The sequence below is a fragment of the Sinohyriopsis cumingii genome, chromosome 14 (genome assembly GCF_028554795.1).
Source record: "Sinohyriopsis cumingii isolate HCF-2022 chromosome 14, ASM2855479v2, whole genome shotgun sequence".
Taxonomy (NCBI): Eukaryota; Metazoa; Mollusca; class Bivalvia; order Unionida; family Unionidae; genus Sinohyriopsis; species Sinohyriopsis cumingii.
The window spans coordinates 41,237,384-41,259,409 of record NC_142974.1 but is presented as its reverse complement, the minus strand read 5'-3'; the positions used below and the strand labels follow the sequence as shown (position 1 = coordinate 41,259,409).

Sequence of the window (22,026 nt, the reverse complement as noted above, 5' to 3'; positions counted from 1 at the left end):
TTTCTGTCTAAAGAATGATTAATTAGGGTGTAACAGCAAGTGTTTGGTTAAATATGACATGAATGAGTCACGGACATGTTTTTCAATAAATTTTGACAAGTTTGGTAGTATTGAGATTGGTCGGTAATCAGCATATCCTTAGAACCAGATTTGTGAATAGGAGTTACTTTGGCAGTTTCCCATATTTTGGGGACAGATGAGGTCGTTATACTTAAATTTATTATGAACGTTATGTTATCTACAACAGCAGAGGCAGAATATTGAATGAGTCGTGGACCAATCTGATCAAGGCCTGTAGCTTGTTGGTATCAAGTTCACTGAGACATTTTTTAACAAATTGTTTTTTAAAATACTGGTGGGATAGAGAAACAAACCTCCTTAGAGATTTTGCTGCTGCAGAACTTTGTTCAGTTCATTAATTTTTTTTATCACTGGTTCTTTTAATTTTGCGGTAATGTTGGTTAAAAAATCATTGCAAACATTTGCAATGTCAGTTTCATCACTGACTATGGTGTCATTTACCAGGAGTGAGTGAATTTGATTTGTCTGATCTTTGTGTGATCCTCCAGTGAGTTCATTGAAGACTTTCCAAATGGAGTTTGTGTTGCTCTTTTTGTTTTCAAGCAATGATTGATAATAAGTCTTTTTTAATAGCTTTTTTAATCATACTTGTTATTGTATTTCTCCATACTTTATATTGTGCATGGTTTCCCATAGCCTTCAATTGGTCTCGTGTTTTCATAGCATCTAGGATGTCAGTAGTAAGTCAGTTAGGTTGGATTGTATTCTTTATTCGATGTACTTTCAGTGGTGCATTCTTAGAGACTACATCCATAAATAATCAGTCCACACCTTCAGAGCTTCATCTATGTCATCCAAATTATGGATCATATTCCATTTAACTTTATAAAGGTCATTGAGAAATTGTTCTTCATTAAAATTTTGAACGATATATAAGTGATAGTTTGGTTCTGTAGTTTTCTTATTTCTCTTGCATCTAACCTTTCTTGTCAAAAAGTAGGATATTGGTCACTGTCATTGAGAAATTGTTCTTCATTAAAATTTTTGAACAATCTATAAGTGATAGTTTGGTGTGTATCGTTTTCTTATTTCTCTTGCATTTACAATTTCTTGTCAAAAAAGTAGGATAGTGGTCACTAAGACCAACATTCTGTACATTAACACAAGCCACGTTATCTGGTGGGTTGGTATTAATGCGATCAATAAGAGTGCTTGATTTTTGTGTTACCTTTGTGGGCTCATTTACCAGCTGGACTAGGCCTAATGATTCAATAAATTCCATCCATTTGTTCCTTATTTGAGTATTGAGAAGGTCCTTATTTATATTGTCGAGTATATATGTTAAATATATGTTATATATGTAGTTCTGGTTCATTTAATATCAGCGCACAAAATTTTCGGTCAGTCATCACTACTTGCAAACTATCATTTTTAACATTTTTTTAACAAACGTACACAGGTATTTTTTCACATTAGAATAACCCCTTCTCAAAAGCGTAGTATAAGCGTGCTCTGTAATAGGGCAATACATTTTGGTTTTTATTTCAGCCCTAAACCTATTGGTTAAAAAAATCCAATGGATATGATAGATATTAGAATTTATTTTCCAGTTGATTTTGAAATGGAAAAGTTTCAGCACTCAGACATCATTAGCACCTTTTTCCACAGAAAAGACAGAGCATCTGAAATATAAATAAGACACACATCGGTATTTCATTTACAGTATCGTATGGTATGTGATAATCGACACGCTTAAGTAATCAGTGGCGGACTAAAACATATAGTTTAGGGATGCAAAAGAAAGTAAGCGAGGAGACGGTGGGATAGACCCCACCTGGCGGGTAAATGCATTTGTCTTTAGTTCTTACCGATTGGTTTGAAAATGCAATAGACTTATTGGAAGCATGACATAAACTTGATTCAGATTTTACCTTCTAAAGGAATACATGTGTGCACTCAGACATTCTTAGAAACTTTGCCACGAAGAATATCGAGCAGCTGAAATAAAAATAAGACACATAGCTGTATTTCATGTACATTATTCTGTTATGTATATTTATATTGTGTTCTTAACTATGATGCATGACTATAGATTATGTTTTTAGATAGAGCTATAAATAGGTTTTGTACGCGTTTTAATCAGAATCTTAATAATGAACCTATTTTCAAGTTTGATATAATTTCTGATGGTGTGGTTGAATGTTGCGATGTAACTCACATTGGGGATGTATTGTGAAATTTGTCACGTGGGGTTAAATTGCGAAATGTATCACTTGGGGGTTAAATTGTGAAATTTATCACGTAGGGATTAATTGCGACTTAGCATTGTAATATAGTAGTGAATATATATATATATATATATATATATATATATATATATATATATATATATATATATATATAAAGAGAGAATTTATTTTTAAAGAGAGAATTTAGCAATTATTTTACTCTTAATTCTTCGTGTTCTTCTAATATATGTCTGCAGATGTATTGAATATGTTTATATTTATAATTTAAAGGATTCATTGACTTAAATTATTTATTGGAATTACACATACTCATATGACTGTTTGGACTAAAATAACATTTGTGGATTAATGTGAATTCATTTAAAGACATTCTGGACAATGTCATTATGATGCATTCAAGAGTGTTAGCACTTCAGATAATTAGGAACTGGAATTCATTCCGAACACTATTTTTTGGCTTATGATAAGGCGTGAAGGTTTCTTTAGGATTTAGTTGACAATATTTTAAGCTTTTCTTAACTGGTCATAACCTAGCGTAGTGAATTTAATTATTTATTAAATTTGACAAACTTTATTGGTTCTGTTACTAAATTTAAGACCAATGAGACGTAAGAATTGCACGGTGTGGGATAAACGTTCTAGTTATTGTAATCAATGTCAGATCCAGAAATATCGATTAGGTGGTGCGAAAACAAGTAGGTGAGGGGCCTGTGTCACATACTCTCTCTCTCTCTCTCTCTCTCTCTCACACACACACACACACACACACCTATGGCGAAACCACAGCTGTCAAGTTCTCTAAAGCACCTACATTTTGAACGGATCTAATGCTTAATTTTAACCATCAAACTGTACAGAAACTTACGCCAGGAAACCTTCCGGTTGTTTCACGCTCACAATTAGGAACTGGGTTGGGGTTGGGGGCAGGGCACTGACCCTTCTCCCACCCGCTGATTCGCATATGGTTCTTTATTCTGATTTCCCTTACGACTTACATTATAAACAGGTAAAACGTGACATTATGTAAAGTATAGCAGATAGACTACTAGTTTTAATACTATCCTGAAGACATAATTTATTTAATACAAAGTTTGTCTTTATGTCATTATCTCTGAATACATATATATCATAGATCCAGCCGGTGTAAGTGAGATTTCTCGTTTATTTAAATATAGATGATAATTCCTTAAAATGTTCTTTTTAAAAGGAATTTTGATATACTTATATGTAGCTCAGACATTTTATGATAGTAACCTGTCGATAAATTATCGTCTTATGCCATACAGTCTTTTTTGGTCGACAGTCTACAAGGTTTATTGAAAATAGAAGGTTTAATTGTTTAGAATCATACCGTAACGATTGCAGATATAATGAGATTTTCATTTTTGAATTTATAAAAAGTTATAGTTTCTGTCCCTATCAACAAATGGTCCATTTAAGGAAACGTAAATGTTGCAGGTTTCGTCTTTCTCATATAGTACTTACCAACTGTGAGATGTCAAGGAAGTAGCCCTTACACGTTAAATAAATAGAGAATATTTAATTTTTAGCAGATATAAGGAATTATAGAAAACAACGTTCAACTTCACTAGTGAAATATTTCCTTATATGTACTCAGAGAAGTAGCTTTTCTTTTTATTATATATTTTTAGGCAAAAGCCTTCTATCTTCATGGATTTGTTTCTTCATTCTTTATCAGTGTGATTTCCTGCTGTACTAACGCGTCGATAAAAAGGTTCCGAAGTTTTTTCAATAATTTTAGCTCAGCGACATTTTACAAATTTAGATTGTATATTATGCTTCACAAAGGCATACTTTGTCAAATTAATGCGCGCTTTCATGCGAAAATGAATAATTACTATTTTGCTTGCATTGATAACATTGTTGGGGTAAGGGTACTACAGCAACATGAAAGACCGCTACACTAGGGTTTAGACCAAGTCAGGCAACTAATACGTGTTGACAATAATGTGTGCGTTCAATTTAAGTGAACCCATATTTGAATGATCTTAAGTTTATTTGTATGTATTTTGGAGGCAATATTTATTTATTTTTGTATACGTACACGAACTCTCTGTGTTGGTAGGATTGCAAACTATTTCGGTAACAGACTGAACATTTATTTGTCAGTTCATTTCGGCTTGCGATAGACTCTAACGAATGCTTTATTTCTATATTCAGACGTAATTTTAGAGTTAAAATCGCACAGAAGTAGTCAGATTATGACATGTAATCAAGAGTTTTTCTAGAAATAATAACATTTTTAAGTGAACGTAACAGGCAACATCTATGGGTTCAAGAGAATGTCGAATAGTAACAGCTCGTGTAAGTTTATTCACTGACAAATTGCATGATCTATTTGGAAATCTAGTATACCAAGTTGATCATTGAAGCCTGTTTTTTTCTTCTTTGGGTTCATTTTTATGCAATCTCGACTGCTCCTTTCCATTAATAACATAAACGAATACTAAAGGGTCAACACGCTTCACACTTTTTAAGGCATATTCATCCTGATGTGAAGATAGAGGGGTGGGGGAGAGGGAAATATATACAGAGAAGGGATATATTAGGAATGGAATAAATCAAAATAAAATAGGCATACTACGGAAATACAGGTCTGGAGAACATATCAATTGATAGATATACTTCCTAAACAGAAAATTTAAAGTGGTTAAATCGTCATTGTGCTAATAAAATTAATATATCGCTGTGGCTATAAAAGTGGTCTACCGCTTTGGTGATAAAATTTCGTCATGAAATATATAATAATTTAAGTTCAATCAAAGCTCACGGAGCCATGAATTCAATTTAAAGGAAATTTGTGTTGCGAACTAAAATTGGTAGTATCTTGAAAACGTATTAGAAACTATTTTAGGCATTTTGTGCCTCTTCGTGTCTTTCCAGCGTGTGCTTGTTTATGGATAACAGATTTGTTGTACACCGTAATGTTATGCATATCAATTTTATTTCAACCTCGACATAATCTTTTGGGGGTGGGTGGTGGGTGAGGGTGGGCTGAATGGTATCACGACATATTAGTAAATACATTTACCTGTCTTTTACCAAAACACGAGCAACTGCCTTTATAGCAAGTTCCAACATGATACGTACACATGCCACAAGCCGATGAGCATAATTGTCCAGTCTCTAAGTAAATAAAGCAACATTATAATCTTATAAATGTATTAATGGAGTTGCGAACTCTATATTAGAGTCTACTTTTACAGTGGCATTACAGTAAATGTATTCTTTATATATTCTTGCCTTTCTGTTATATAATTAAAGAATAATGGACATGATCAAAATAAGCTGACCAAATAGACTTGCATAAAACAATACTCACTTTATCAGCCTAATTTTTATAATGGTTTCGTATGCTTGGTTTTCAGTAGACCGATCGCTAAGAAAGAGCCTACTAAATATTTGAGCTTCGTCATCATCGCATTTACTAGCCATCTATCCGCTTGTTTCATCTCAACCTGTAACAAGCGAAGATAAGTCGTCCAAGGCGAATTGGCAAGCAGTTAACATAGAGAACCGATTATTCTCTTCATAGATTTTGCTGATGCTATTTTGTTTTACAAATGCAACTAAATTATTCACTGAGCAACGGGTCTTAGAATAAAAAAGCAATTTAAAACAAATGAACAAATAATTGTTTGATCTTGAAAAATGCCATGAGATCCAATATTGACTATATACATGCAGAGCTGAAAAGGTGGGGTGGTGGTGGCAACCTGGGATATATCGCCGGGGCCCGGGCCCGTAGGGAGGCCTAGAACGAAAAACACTTTTTAATTTTATAAAAGTAAACGTTTGCTTGAACAAGAACTAGGAGAGAGAGGCCCGGGTGTTTTTTACCCCAAGGCCCATGATCGCTCTCTAAGGCCCTGTATACATTACCTGGTAAGTTTAATCCTGAACAGAGCGAGTGACCAATTAAAGATCGATCCGAAGGATTATTATTCGATATTATATCGCTCCATGATTAAACCTTTATGCACATGGGTTTAGAGTTTGTGCGCAAAGCATTACTGAGACTCTAAATTTAGTTCTCACCTTTTAAAACCTAAGAAAACTAATTATCACAACTATTATAGTTCCAGATTACCATAGCCTTTCTATGTCAGAATTACCATATGTTTTCTATTTTTAATTCAGGTATTGCCCATTTGCCACGAAATAGTTAAAAGCTATAAAATTGTTCTATTAGCTCCAAAAGAAACAAAATTAACGATATATTATTAAACTAGACATGGCGGAGTTATCCTTTTACTATTTAATGGAGAAGAAGCACTCGGATGTATTTTAGTGAACACAAGGAAACAAAAAAACCCCTTAAAAGACGCGAGAAAACTAATTACTGATAATTTATTTAAACTCTGTTATGTAGACTGTGCTCTTGACGAATATATCGTAACACACACACACACACACACGCACACACACACACACACACACACACACATATTTCCTTCATCACTGGTCGGGAACTGTAGAATTGGAAATCTTACGTTATCGTCGATTTGACGCCACGAGACAAACAACATAATAGGTTCCACTTTATTTCAGTGTCAATATATGTGTGAGATTCAAATTCAGTGCACTTATATGTGTAAAAATTAATCATATATCCATCATAAGAGTTGTTGAATTAAATAACAATTACACTTGTTTACAAATTTCATATATGGATGATATCGTGCTGATTGCTCCCCATGTCAACCATATCTGTTTACATTTCCAGATATTAATCATATGCGTGTGCGCTTGATTTTGATTTTTAACGTAGCTTTAACAATTTTTCAGTCATATCGCTATGATATCTGCAGTGTGGCAGTTTATAGTGATGTCTAGCACTGGGGCATCATGCCGCAGACATGTGGCATGATGTTCCACCCAGTCACATTATCCTGACACCGTGCCGACCAGTCCTAACACTAACCTCTTAATGTTGAGCGCCAAGCGAGGCATGTGTTAGTACCAGTTTTGTACGTCTCTGGTATGACTCGGCCGGGGATCGAACCGACGCCCTTTGATAGTTCCAAAAGCTACTCTGTTACAAATATATGGTCTTCAACTAAGTAACAGAAAAGCACGAAAACAAAACTTTATATGAAATTTAGCAACGAATTTGTTAACTAGAATACAAAGTGAAATTTAAAAAAACAAAACAATTTATAGTATTGTAAAATAAGTTCCAAATAGTCTTAAAAGTTCTGTCAAAAGTCTAACTGTAATGAATTCTAAATAAATTACAGTGATGATTTGAAAAAATTCCAAAATTTAACGTTCTGATGTGCTACAAGCATTAAATAATAATAATTTACCAATAGTACAGAAATATCGCTATGATATAATCCAAAATGTCTTTGAATGAATTCACAATAATCCCAAAACAGAGATATAGTCCGATAATATTATTAACAAAAGCTGAATAAAACAAAAAGGTCCGTTCCAATTTGAATATTATGGTAGGAATGAGCAATTATAATATAATAAACCTCATTTAAAAAAACATAAGCACAATTTAAAAACCAGGAGAGGGTCAACTTCTTTTCTAGAAATTCCCACTTGTCGGCAAGATCAGGAATTTCTAAGGGAAATAAAGTGTCCTAAACTCAAATACAGATAAACATATTTGCCTCCACTAAAATGATCTGAATATCTGATAATCAGTGACAAATAGTAGCTATGTATTAAGTGGTGTACAAATAAATTGTCACTAGTAAGATAATCCCTTACCTCGATTAATGACCAAGGCCAGTTAAACGATATAGTGATACACAACATATAATCATAGAGGAAAGACAACAAACAATACAAGTTAAATATACGTAATACCTTTTCTCAGAAAGAAAAAGAATATAGAATATATATATATATATATATATATATATATATATATATATATATATATATATATATATATATATATATATATAAAGCAATATAGTAATTATATTCATATGCTTCAACTGTTTAAATTAATGATAAATGTGTAAAGCTGAAATATATGATAGACACTGGGAATCCAGAGATAGCCATGACAATAACTTCTACTGACGTTCTTTCACTGTACCCCATAATTAATTTGTTGTAAATCTGTAACACAAGCAAAGTAAAATTCACTTTAACCAAAACTGCCATATTTGAATCAATCAAAGGAAATTCCAAATGGATTCCAAGTGATATTTCCAGGTGTAATTATAGATTATGACATCATCGATGTAAGCGTCACAATGAACTAGTTCAGATGTTACCATATTCTTTAAACATTGAAACGTTGAAGGCAAACCTTTCATGCAAAAGTACATCACTTTATATTGATCAGAACCATCTGGGGCTACGAATCCCAAAATTTACATTGCCCTTTTTATCAGAATCCTTTCAAAATGTCCAACCTAGTGACAAAATTTGCATTTACAATTTTATCAGTGCAATCATCGATTCGTGGCATTGGAAATGAATTGTTTTGGTTAGATTGTCCACTTTTATGGTGAACTCTTCTTTTTACTTGGTTGTATGAAAGCATTCTACACCAAATATTACATTTCTTTCTTCAAACATTCTTGTTGAGAGTATTCATCCTGCTGTTTCAGAGACATAGAGCCTACAATTTCAACATCATAATAGAATTTCTTTTTTGTTGTTGGAACATATGGAAACAAGTGCTCATAATCACATAATAACTCTTATAGTTCACCCTTTTATGTGGCTGAAGATATAAAAGTTTCTGGTCCCGATTATTCAATATTTCTGAAATCAAACGGTTGGTTACACCGAAGTCACTACATTCCGATTGCATACTATTGATTAAACTTCACTGTACAAGTAAAATTACTGCATGATTAACAGGCATGTGTATACCAACATTCTCTTTTAACATATTAACATCGCAGAAGTTTTAATGATGTAATTTAAGTCACTTAATTCATTTTTAACTTTAGAAGACCATAATACTTATCCTGAAGAGGATTTTGAGGTATGGACAAGAGAACCAGAACTCAATCACAAAAACTGATTCCCTTTGTATTTCCCTCTTACCTTACCTTCATGTTTGACTGAGCAGCAGAGTGTAAATTAGTTCTTGCTACTTCACAAGGCTTTGATAACTTATATTTCAAATCAGATACATAGTCAAGACAATTAATTTCGAATTAATTTCGAATTTAATAACTTCATCGGTCTAAGGACAGTGCGTCCATAAACTAGGTCAAAAGAACTAATACCCAACGATTCTTGAACTGGTTCCCCAGCAGCAAACAACAACGAATAAACACCCTTGTCCCAATTATTTTAGGTATCAAAGCAATATGACCGAATCATATTTTTCAACGTTGGTGAAATTTTTCTTAGGCCCCGTGACTTTCTTTGTGATAGGTAGACTATTTAAATTGTTGAATGTCTAAATCATGCATAACATGCTTGAAAATTCCAGACATAAAAGTTTACCCTTTATCAGATTTGGAGAAAGTTGGAAGACCAAATTGAGAACAAAATACTATATCAAAGCTTTTACTATGGCTTTGGTATTGATATACCCCAAATGAATTGCTTTTGGGAATATTGTGAACGCACACATTATTGTTACCATGTATTAGTTGCCCGACTTGGTCTTTGATAAGGGACCGACACAGTCTATCATTAGTTCGTGAAATGCAGGAATAGGTTGCAGTTAAGTCTTAGGTTTCTTCTGAATATTTCGACATGAATGGTTCATAATTTTCAATAAGAAAACCAATCTGTGTTTTGTTTGACTCAACAAATGTATTGATTTCAATACAAGAACGTGATCTCGATCTCTTAGAAGTAAGAGCATTTGGAATAGCTATATATATATGCTGTTGATTATTTTTCAAAATCACTAGCAATCAGAAATAACGTGCAATGTTTTAATTGCAATAAGTGTACGTAGGAAGAGATACAAAATTCTGATCAGTCTTATATGAAGCTTAATTCCTAAAAGTTGTGCCAGATTGAGATCTGGAAGTGCTCTGATGAGACGGAGATGGCTTTTACCAACCAACTGCAGAGAAGAAGACTTATGGACAAGGAATAGTCGTTAGCACTACGAGCAGCATCTTTCAAAGTTTTTATATTTGTCTTATCAAGATAAGTCTTGACATTACTGTTGATGGAATTCTTGAGTTATTCATTTAATATGAGCTGTCCCGACGTTATTGTAATATTTATTGACCTTCTCGGCTTATCACCACTTATCAAATAGTCGTTCATTTCCCAAGCAATTCAACATAGGTCTGTCCTGTTTCTTTTCTATAATTCCTAAACATTTTCGATATGTCTCAGGTACCAACTCATAACTCTTCAAGACATATTCCTTAGAAACGTCATAATCAGTACATTGTTATGCTGATAGTGAAATGTAATTATCACGAGCTCCGCCTACACGTATACATTGTAATAACAAAGTCCTGTGCTCTCTTCACCATTTAACGTTTTCAGCAATTTTATCAAAGTGAAGAAAATAGTTATCAATAATTCTTTTTTTTTGAATTGGGGGAACTAAACTAACTTTATATATCTGAACGTTTATGAAAAGGGAAGAGTGCTTACCGCCCACGTGTTCTAGTTCAGTTCTTTGTCTCTTTCTCTCTTTCTTTTCATTTGCATTTACATTTACCTAACTTCGCTCTGCCTCTGCCTTTGTATTTATCTCTCTTCTGTCACCTTTTGCTTTGTATTTCTCTTTCTTGTCTCTCTGTCATTCTGAAACTGAAGCTTTCTTAACTCTACTTCCCTCCTATTAATCTGTAATTCCGTATGTAAACACTTTAACACTACATGGGTAGAATTTAAAATGTAATTTTTTCACTGTAGACGACACTATGAAAACATATTGTTTTCACTAAAGATTTCTCAAATATGTGAAATTAAAATAACAGGGACTAAAAAGAGTTTAAATTAAAAAAACAAATTGAAATTTTCTGAAAAATTTTAGAGTAAGTCGTATCGCCGACGCTAGACCCCAATTTTCTGCTGCGACTCTATCATCTCAAGAGCGAAAACGTTTTGTAAAATTTAAGTTGTGAAGTAAAATATTTAAATAAATAAATTCTCTGAAAAATGACATGAACACAACATTAAGGCCGATTCCACTTTCAATCAAACTTATTTTGAAACCTAAGAACCAAGATAAGAGTCAATTTCTTTCATAGAACATTCTAAGTTGACAATATAATCCGGAATTTCCATGTCAGAAATAAGTATGCTCTGCATAATTTATGTTGTATCCGCTGATGAACTTTAATCGTATTCATGTTTCATAGGGATTTTAAATAAACATGTCATTCAATTAATTAGATTTGGTGTTTTCGGACTTTGCTTCAATCCTGTTATAATGTGAGACAAATCAGCGTTTATTTTCTCAATCAACTCTTTTTTTTACATTTTCGTGAAAGTAAGTCGAAATATCCTTTCATCATCATGTTCAGAACGATATGTTTGTGTTTATAATTTGTTTCATGAAGCTAATACAGAATTGCAAAAGGAAATATAGATAAACTATCGTTTATTAGATTTTTATGCTTTTTTCCTTCTCATTTATTTCTATCAGAAAGAAAGCTACCTATGAAAACTGCTGCTTTTGAATTAAGATAATGAGCTCAGTATTTAAATTGCAAATATTGGATGCAGACGACAAAATTATTACTGAAAATGGACTCTTCTAGGAACCGGAAAGATAATTTAGCAGTGGATACCTTTCTTTTGCTTTGAAACGTTAACAATAATGAAATGTTTGGGCCCCCTGGCGACTATCGGGTTAGAAAGTATAATTTGATGAACGAAATTACTAAATTTTGCTTTCTTTCTATGTCATTTGTGCTTTTGTTTGTTAAAACAGCTGCGGAGTTGGGGTAGAGGAAGCGGTACAAACTACCAGAAGTGTAGGCAAATAATAAACGTCATCAAAGAAGGGACATGTATTGTAAAATGTCTAAGTGTTTTTTTGTTATATTTACAATTATCTCAATTAAATACAGTACTTATATCGAGAGGGACAGAGACAGCGGCAAGGTGTATAAGAGAGATCACAGAAGTGAAAACATCCCGCTTCTTTTCATCAAGATGACGTCCTGTATGGCATTCAACTGTTTCGGAAGGACCGAATAATTGTTTAAAACGTCTCTAGTGATGCTTAAAATGTGAAGTTAGTAAAGATTTACAAAGATGACATAGATACAGGGTATTCTTTATGGTTTTCTTCATGGATTTGCATAACAGGGCAACCACATTTGAAATCTGCTTTTCAAATTTAAATTTTAGGTTAAACGGAACATGATTATCGACCTTTTTGTGTGTGTATGTATGTATGTATGTACGTACGTACGTGTGTGTATGTATGTACGTACGTACGTACGTATGTATGTATATATGTATGTATGTAGGTAGGTAGGTAGGTAGGTAGGTAGGTAGGTATGTATGTATGTATGTATCCATGCATGTATGTATGTATGTATGTATGTATGTATGAAATCAAGCATTCAGATACTGAGAGTCTTGCATATTTAGAGAGAGAGAGAGAGAGAGACAGAGAGAGAGAGAGAGAGAGAAAGAGAGACGGAACGTACGAGTTTCCTGCAGGTCTGGAACCATATACAAAGCTGTAATATAAGTAATAGCAATAAAAAGAAAATTGAGATGGACAAGTTACCGCACGAACTAATACATTTGTGATATAAGATGGAAGATATTTTGGCCAATATTGTCACAGATTACAGGTTTAAGATAATTCAGATTAGCAATAAGAGACAAGTAATGTCATCTTATTAATGAAAACTGCAAACAATAAATAGGTCTAACAGATGTGTATCGCGTTGTTAATAGTGTGTCAAACAAATGTCTATGGCGTTGTTAATATGTCAAACAAATGTTTATGGCGTTTTTTTCTCTCAAGGTAAACTAAATTGAACTATGCAAGATAAATAATGTGTGACTTCCTTTTTCGAAACTTTCAAAATCGCACTGTGAGAAAAACACATATATGCTGACTACAGGTGAAAATAAGCGCGTGACAAATACTCCTTGCGATAAGTTTATTGCTTACACTTTGATTTTATGTTCCTTATTTAGGTAAGAATAACCCAATTCATCCCCGAAACGTTGATATTAACTTTCATTTCAACTTGCTTGACCTGGAAAAAAATGTTCTTATTTTCTTGAAAATGAAGTATTATATATATATATATAATGAAACGAGGATTGCCGAGTTTCCTTTTAATGAAAAGTTTATACAACGAGTAGTATATCACTGATACAGCGTACATATTATACATATCTTGTATTTATTTCACATACAAATACATATATTTGCCCTTTGAACGGAGTTGAGATTTAGTACACGCAGCTGTGTATTGACTCATTGAATGAACCCTTCACATCCCCGAGTGTGTCCGTTACAAAATGGAATTATAAGTATTTTGTGGCTATTGACAATCACCTTTGCATAATAATAAGTTGATTGTTTTCTATATATAGGTTTTGTCGTCTTCACATTTATTATATTAATATAATACTCACTTATTACTTGAACATGAAAGATGGTCTTACTGAAGAAAGTGAAGCACTAGAAACACTAGGTTAGCTATGCCATTCACATGAACGCTAAGCCATTTACGTACCGGCGTATGGAAATTAATTTGGAATAAAAACTGAGCCAAATGACGAGCCAACAAGAGGTAATTAAAATATTTTAATATATTTACAGTTGATCTACGTCATTATCCTACTTTAATAACAGTACTACCGGTCATAAAACTCTCTCTGTGTGTGTCTCTCTCTCGTTTTCTCTGTGTCTGTCTCTATCTATCTATCTCCCCCTTTGGTTGGTTTCACTTTAAAACTCTCTCTGTGTCTCTGTCTGTCTGTCTCTCATCATTTGGTCGGTTTGACATTGCTTTTACCATCATTCATATGTCCAGAGACAACCTGGGATGACACAAGCGAAAATCGTCTACGCTGTTCTTCTCATATATTTTCGCCCATATCATGCTACGATGGTCCAGAGAGAGAGAGAGAGGCGGCCTTTGCACATTTTCATGTTTAATTAATACATTTTTAGAACATTATAATATGTTTAAGAAGCATCATTAACAACAACAAGAAAACATTAAATACATCACAGTATGTGTACCACGTAACCGAGAAATTTACCGTATAATGTCGACAGGCTTGCAACTTTGTATCATTGATTATATAAAACTACAGATATATCCAAGGAAAGTGCACACATACCATTACGACAAAACCATATTCTTGTAGGTTACTTGGTGTATGTTCAATATCAAGGTTTTCATCCAGCCCAAAACATTTTTCTCTCTCACTCCTGATTCTCTGCGTATTTTTGTTCCCTTTATGCATGAGAGGGGAGGGGAAACAGAAAGCAGAAAGGATTGCTATGAATTGTGTACCATATTAAATTCATTTAGAAAGCGAGGATTTATCATTATTTTCATACGTCACTAATGATTATTTTGAGGATATTCATCACTGATCGAGAATCAATAGCACACGGTCGCGAGAATGTCTAACTATGCGTATTATTGCGCTAGGGGGTTATCACAATTTGATATATCAATATTATTGGCATATCAATTTGTTTATATCAACACTTTAAATGCCATGTTATCTTTAATGTAGGTGGTATATATATATATATATATATATATATATATATATATATATATATATATATATATATATATATATATATATCCTTTTAATAAATGGTAGCTATGGTTAGTAGGTTCTTATATTTGTCCGCCATCGTTGACAGCTTAATCTTTTGTTTTTTTCTGATATTTCTATATTTAATATTTGTTATTGATAAAACTGTTCAGATTTCTTATTTATTTTTAGCAGATTGTAAATTTAACATAACGCGATTGAACCGCCGCTGCAAAGGATGCAGTCTAAAATATGTCGATTCATCTAATTCAGTGTCGAAGGAAAAACCACGTCAAGAAATTGATAAATTTAGTTAAAAGTACCTTTAAACTATCATTAAGATACATAATTAATACATTATAATATGGTGGAGATGGCACCGTTTCAGTTCGTGCTGGGTAGATTTTGTCCCAATGTTGGTAATAACAAATATATTTAAATGATCGCGGGATTACAATTCAGTGATGGAAAGTTATTAACTTTTTGGATTTGGATAGGGGACGGAGTTGTTTGCCGTTTAACATATCAGTACGGAAAGAGACAAGCGTCTGTGGAATACACAGGAGGTTTTGCGAGAGGTTTAGCATGCTATTTACCGTATATTGTTCCTTAAACTCGATACAAGCTTTTGTTGTTCTTAACACATCAGTATAGATTGATTTGGCACAAATGTAACAAGCAAAATAATCCTTTCTGCTGTGACATGTCTGCCTTTACATTCTTTTGCCCATCACCAGTGATACTCCAACTGAAATTTGTTTTACAATGCAGGGCGAGAAGAGAATAATTTCCCACCACATGGATGTTTTCTCGAATAAGGAGGCATATCTATATGGATTTCATATTCAGTGTATTTCGATTATATTGTAAAATAATATACACTCCATTCAACATATTGAAAAAAGTGAAATAAGTGGGCTTGAATGAGGTACAGTAAATCTTGTTATTGGTCTCTCGGTGGAGTACTTCAGATTTGGGGCAGGGATAAACACATTAAAGAGTAGAAAAATGCTTGCCTATGTTTATCTTGATGGAGTACAAACATTTTCTCTAAGTAACAATCGGTATTACTCCTTAGAATATAACCGTTTCAGGTTAGGACAATGATGTGGACGCAGATTGGCGAAACGGACATTGTGACTGCACTGCCTACATTTTCAAATTTCCAATAATAATAATAATAATAATAATGTACTATTACCCTCTGCAAGAAGAAATGAACACAGACTCAGTCCTGTTAAAACAACAGCGAATTTCATTTGACTCCGTCTCAGTACTTCTATATTGTGTAGATTAGCACAACCTTCCTTATCTACCACAATGACGATCGTGAGCTTCGAGGCTCACGGGTTACTGAGAGAATTATCTATCAAGTTCAAAAGGGCATTCTGCACAACTATCAGAGGTACGTCTGATCAAACCAATATTAGGATATATATCATGCTTGTGATTTTGTGACCTACGCATTGTTTAGAAACTTAATTGTTCACTTCGAGTCAGAATGTTACAAATTTACATGAACTCAGAGACATGTCTTATCTAAGAAACAAGATAAATTTTATTATATATTACCATGCATTTGTTTCGGGCCTTATTTGAATAATGTTATCAGACATATTTCATGATGTTGGTATATAAGAAATATAAGTTGTTTCGTTTTAATGTGTTTACATTGTTATGTTCTCAATTTCATGTTGTTCTATTCGCTAGTGGTCATTGCAGATTAATGCATCTGTTGCGCGTTGACCTTGTCTCAGAGCTGTTAGTCACGTGATCACATGGGGTCGAGACTCGGTCAGCATTAATGTAACAACTGGTAAAACACAATTCAGTTCCGACATTTCTATTCATTCTACTTATGTTGTAGTGCTGAAAACAATATTTTAAAAAATAATTAATAACATTCCATTATATTGCTGCGACATAATTATAAATACACTATTTTTGCATAAATGAGGTTTCAGTGGATATCTTGTGGTGCACATATGAATCAATTCTGGAGAAAGCCATGTAAAATTTGTATCTGGTGGTAAGATTATAGAGATGAACATGTACAAATGCTTTAGTATTACACGTAGTTATAAGACTAGTATTGTCAGAATTTGCGGTGACATTAATAGTTTAATATGTGGGTAATGACAGTGTGCTGTAATTCATACCATGATGACGTAATACTTCAAAACATCCCCATCAACGAGTAATGGCTAGAAGAAAGCATCAGACACACATTTGTATCTTTCATTGCCTAGTTGTAAAGGTATACACATTTTTCATTTTTGGTGTGTCTATCTATATGTCTTCAGTTTTCATGGGTGTCGTGAATATTGCATTTCTTTTGTTTTCTTTCAGTTTTCTCATGGTTCTTGCTAATCTTGATTCCGAATTATTTTTAAGCTATTTCTGATTCTACAGCTTCGACCGATTAAAATTGAACTTAAGCTGTTTAAGTTATTGCAACAAATACAACGAAGTTTAGAAGACACTCGTGTCTTCGCATGTATTTTTGGGACAGTGTTTATCAACATGCTTCGTAGCTCAGCGTGACGCACGAGGAGAACAAATTAGTGAAAATACAGATACCCCTCGTGCGCAGTCATAGATGATACGCGATCTTATGGCTACATCTCTAAAGCCTGACCTACCACTACGGCTACAATTCAGACATCCAGCCACTACAACTATGAGACCAAGGAGGCCTGGCCTGATGCTATGATAACAACTAGGGCTAAGCAGGGCATCGGTAACGCCAAATACAGCGACAGCTAATCCTACGATTACAACAGCAACCTGGGACCGTAAATACAAGTATCAGCAACCAATATAACAAATGTTACACTTTTCATGGCGAAAAGGAATACTGGACATTAGCAAGAGCGTGTCGTCAATCATCTGCTGTAGTTAATAAACTGCGAATCAAACTTGAACTACAGGAGTCCTACAAATATTGAATTATGGCAAAGCCAGAGCCTGGAAAGAAAATTACTCAGACTACCGAGACAACTGTTGGTGAGGCCCTGGTTCAACTTCATTAGAAACATAATTAAACTAGACCTCATCGGACGCTTACGTTAACATATAAGACCCGGCAAGTTATGACTCATACGAATATTGTGACAAATTAAAAAGAGCACGGGATAAGATACGAGGTTTCATGTTCAGCATGATATGTCCTGCAAAAGGCCGAAGAGTCAATCCAACATGTTATAAAGCAGTTGAGGTCCAGCTATGGATGTAACCAACTTCTTTCAGGAAAATATTTCGCATTCTTAACAAGGGTCAAGGGGTTGAGGAAAGCCTGCAGAAAATAGACATTTAGAAAGTCACCGACCAGGAAGCATTATACGAACAGCAATCAAAGAGAATGAGAGTGGACTTCATCTAGGCCATTTGCAAAATCTATTAACTCGACTCAACCAAACATGTCGACAACTGATGTAATTTATACCAGGGTGTGTTTCAAATCAGACACTGCACACATGCAAACCACTTATAGTGAAAGTGAGACAGCCATGAAGTTTCTAATGGACAGTAATCTTTTTACCTCTTCCGTCACATAGCTCACGAACTGCGTCCGCTGGTCAGTTAGTATCTCCTCCAGGACACCAACTCTCGACCAAACTCCTAACAAGGCCTCAGTCGCTGTGACTGAGTCTGTTTTCTTCAAGGCCACTGCCTCGGTACCGGGTGGCGTAATCAACTATCGTTAAAATATAACGATTACTGCTTCCTGCCGCCGGCTGACAATCAGTGGAGTGGTTCCTTGTGGCACCGGGCGATGGGTGGTATTAGGTGCTACCCGCTGACACTTGTCGCACGACAAACAAAACCTCTGAACATCCCCTTACACACATGGCCAGTAGAACTTCCACACCAACCTATCTCTGTCTTCGCCACGCCCGTGTGGTTTCCAAGCAGACCCTCACTTGCCAGCCTAAGCACTTCTGCTCGCTTCGCTCTGGGCACAACAACTTGTTTGAACGTATCGGTCCTTTTCTTGGCGTACTGATACAAAATACCGCGTTTCGTCGCGAACTTCACATCGCCGTCTGGCAATTTCCATATGGGCCCATCTTTCGCGTACCTACGTACCTTGATGAGAGACAAATCTTCCTCTTGACGTTTCCTCAACTCGCCAGGTAGCAAATTGTCTATGGGCGAAGTCTAGGGTCTCAGCGGCTTTGACCCTGACCTTCGCTTCATAGCTCTCGTCTCAACGGACCCGACGTGTACAGGGGTTCACGTCAAAGGGTTAGGTTGTGGCAATACATACCTACACCCTAATATTACGTCATGAGACAGTCTCGACAAATACGCCGCTTGTAATTCGTCCCTTTACATATGGCGAATCAAGATCAATGTTAACGACCAGGAGAGAATCTTTCGTCCTGTTAGCAAATTGAACTTCAACCGTCTCGCCTGTGTAATCTTCAGGCTTGACATATCTACTATCTACCAAGTCCAGATAACTACAGCCGGTATCATATAGCACGGCTGCCATATCACCCATTAATCGTAGCTACCTTTGTGTTAGTCAGCTCCACTGTTTTCCGTTTCTTAACAGTTTTCGGAGTTATCGAATTAATCGTTGTCGGAGGATACTTCCTACAATCCTTAACGAAATGGCCTGGTCTGTTGCAGCAGTAACACACCGGCTCATCTTTCCTCCCCGTGGTATCCTTCTCTGTCCCCTGAGTCTTCCCCGACCAACGGAAATGTTCTCGGCTGCGATTTCCGGCCCCTGACCTCCCACCATTCTGACCATTCCGTCTTTTGGGTGCCACCTCAGTGGTCTTTCTACGCTCGCCGATGGGAGGTCGGTCCCTGCCACCCCAGGTTGAACGCTAGTGCACGCTCTCGTAGCACTCGGTCATCACGCTTGTATTATCCAAGGTTGAGAATTCACGCTCCGCAATGAACACTATTAAGTCTTTTTTGTATGTACTTAAGACGTATGCTTTTCTCGCGTATGCCTTCATACTTTAGCGCGGTACCAGATATTTTCATCCATTTATCAAAAATTACACGTTCGCGGCTATGGAATGGCGCTTGTTTTTCGGTAGCTCTCTTCGAGAAGAAACACTGCATGCGCAAAATATTTAAAAAAAAATAAGCAAACGGATTCAGTTCAGTCTGATCGCTATTTCTTGACAAGTACTATGGAAATTATCAATGTTTAAATACGTGTTCTATTCTATATTTGCTCAGACTCTTTACTCGAATAAAAATGTTCTGATCCCAGACGAGCCCCCACTTTGCAAAGGCAATCCCCCCTCTTTGTAAAGAGTGAGGTTTGATTGGCGGATTGTACCTTCTTTCAAGGTGTCCGCTTTATTCGGTTCTCGTTATCTAGGAGATGATTGCCCTTGGTGTTATTGCCCGGATCGAGTAAACTTATAGGTATATTAGGACAGAACTTTTAAGTAAAAGTATTAAGATTGAAATTTATTCTAAACTGTATTAAAAGTAATTTTTCATTAATTTATATTGAAAATAATTTTCCACTAAAATATTTCTAGATAAAATTTATATATTTGTGTAATATAACTGTATGCTATTTTATAAAGATCGCACTTTACAAGCAGGTGCAGAAAACCATGCAATACATTTTGCTCGTAACTAAATATCAACAATTGTCAGCACAAAATACATTTCGCTCGTATCTAAATGGCAGCAATTTAGATTTTTGGGGAAGCTGTTGAACAGACAAATTATTATATTAATATTGGATGCGTTGCGCAGATGGTTCACACGATCGCCCTGGGAAAAGTTCAAAGGTCATTTTCTCACTGGACTGAGCGAACGTGAAAACTGTATAAATAACGAAGCAGGCTTACGAAGAATTAGTTCGTTGCTCGAGTCAGAACAGCTCTGTCTTTTCCTTACAGCGATTGAGTACCTCATTCCCCAAGACGTAGTCGTATCTCCACGGTTATTGGTGACACTCTTGTTAGAGAGCCTGAATTCCTGCTTCTCTCTCTCTCTCTCTAACCATGGGCAAATACATTTCTTAACTTATGAGTAATCCTTTGTCATAGATAGAGATGAGAAGAAGGTTATGATAAAAAACCAGATCATAACAGGTAGAATAAATAAAGATCAGAGCAGATATATAGAACAGAACAACACGAGCCCCCTTACATGGAAAATCAAAATTTAATCAATTTCATAAACAATGGTGATAACACAATACATTAGGAAGATTCGCTTCTTTTTGGAATAAATCTTTCACCGAATTTCAAAACACAAATATATTTATAAAAATAACTTATCTGCTTTACTGATAGGATTAGTTCACCATACGATCGAGTGAACAATCGAAGTCGTTGCCTTGTACATTGCATAACCTGCTTATCTCTGGTTCACTCCAATTTCACTATAGATGTTCTCTGTCCTTTGCATTTTTCTTCTCTTTTCTCTCACAACCTCCCCACTGTTTCGCCTCCCTTCGGCCCTCAAACTTTGTGTGGGTAGTTGGATATGTAAGCATGTAGATACACATATGCTTGAATACGTCAGTGCGTAGGTACATCAGATGATACTTCTGGGAATACCTATGAAAAGTTTTTTTTCTCCCCTTTTAAAACAAACCGAGAACCAACCTACATTTTCTGTTGGTTATTCTACTGGGAATAGAACATTACTCCCCTCTCGTTATCAGATCTTACTATCGGTATTGAAACAGATACCAAAGGCTATTAGTCGACCCAAGCATGACAGACCAAAACAAACCTAGTTTCATAATATTAATGTACTTCCTAATGGCTAATTCATCACTTCGCATTAACACACGAGACTTAGAATTTCCGTTCTCGTCTCAATTATACAAATGCATGAATGAAATTCACTACCTGGATTTACGTTATGTTCAGCGAATGCACACATTCAAGTCTTTAGCATACATGACATCACACTGCATGGCTTAATAACGTTAAATTTCAGTCAATATGTACTAAAGCAATGCATGACTTTCTTAGAACCTAATTTCTATAGAAAGAAGACGACTAATTTAAACAATTCAACAACCTTATATAAAGAAAGTTATTGTACGAATTCATATATATATATATAT

General features: G+C 34.9%; 1 long non-coding RNA gene across 1 annotated transcript; it reads right to left on the bottom strand.

Moving 5' to 3' along the window:
- Positions 1–1,602: 1,602 nt before the first annotated feature.
- LOC149783627 (uncharacterized) lies at positions 1,603–16,292 on the bottom strand. The gene is made up of 5 exons (XR_016414047.1): positions 16,159–16,292; positions 12,863–12,895; positions 5,323–5,417; positions 1,953–2,019; positions 1,603–1,703 (listed from the first exon to the last, which is right to left on the bottom strand). It is a non-coding gene; the product is annotated as an uncharacterized LOC149783627 (long non-coding RNA).
- Between the last annotated feature and the right edge of the window lie 5,734 nt (positions 16,293–22,026).